The sequence below is a fragment of the Gavialis gangeticus genome, unplaced genomic scaffold (assembly GCF_001723915.1).
Source record: "Gavialis gangeticus isolate Ggan-Ray unplaced genomic scaffold, GavGan_comp1, whole genome shotgun sequence".
Classification (NCBI taxonomy): Eukaryota; Metazoa; Chordata; order Crocodylia; family Gavialidae; genus Gavialis; species Gavialis gangeticus.
The window spans coordinates 19,393,621-19,394,297 of record NW_017728997.1 but is presented as its reverse complement, the minus strand read 5'-3'; the positions used below and the strand labels follow the sequence as shown (position 1 = coordinate 19,394,297).

General features: G+C 67.1%; 1 protein-coding gene across 1 annotated transcript in view; it reads left to right on the top strand.

Moving 5' to 3' along the window:
• Nucleotides 1-32: 32 nt before the first annotated feature.
• MTMR14 (myotubularin related protein 14) overlaps nt 33-677 on the top strand; it is a gene marked incomplete at its 3' end in the record, with an annotated part of 56,630 nt that continues 55,985 nt past the window's right edge. Inside the window, exon 1 of the mRNA XM_019504598.1 lies at nt 33-199. The remainder of the gene's footprint in view (nt 200-677) is intronic.

Below are 677 nucleotides of genomic sequence, written 5' to 3'. Positions count from 1 at the left end.
CGGCCGGGCGGGCGGGCTGGCCGGCCGCGCTGAAGCTGTGGCCGTTGCAGGTGGAGCGCATCGAGCGGCGCTGCTTGGAGCTGTTCGGCCGGGACTACTGCTACAGCCTGGTGCCTAATGCCAACGGCGAGATCTGCAGCCACTACCCGCGCCAGATCGTGCTGCTGGACTACGAGAGCCACGACCGTGAGCGCCACGCGTAAGAGCCCGGCCCCCGCGCGCCCGGTCTGCCTTGCCTCACCTCGCCACCCCTCTGCCCGCCCTGCCCCATTCCCAGCGACACCATCGCAGCCCCAGCCTGCTGCACCCGCTCCACGGCCACCCTGACAGCGCTTCCCCACGCCTGCTGCGGCCCACTCTGGTCCTCCTGCGGCGCGGCATGGCTGCCTGGCGTTGCTCAGCGGCTCCATGTGAGGCCATGCTGCCAGGGACGCTGCTGTTTCCAGTGGAGACATCCTGGCTGATGCACCCCGGCGTGGCTATATGGCTTCCTCTTCTCTGCACTGTGCGGCTGGTTCGCGTCCTGCAATCACTCACTGTGCTCAAGCCTCCTTCTTCCTGACGCGCGTGCAGCTGCAGGGGCTGGTGCGTGACCGCAGCACTGGTGGTTTCCCAAGCGTGTGATTTGCATCTCGTGTTGCTATGTCTCGTCATCTCTGGGGTCTCCCTGCGTCTTG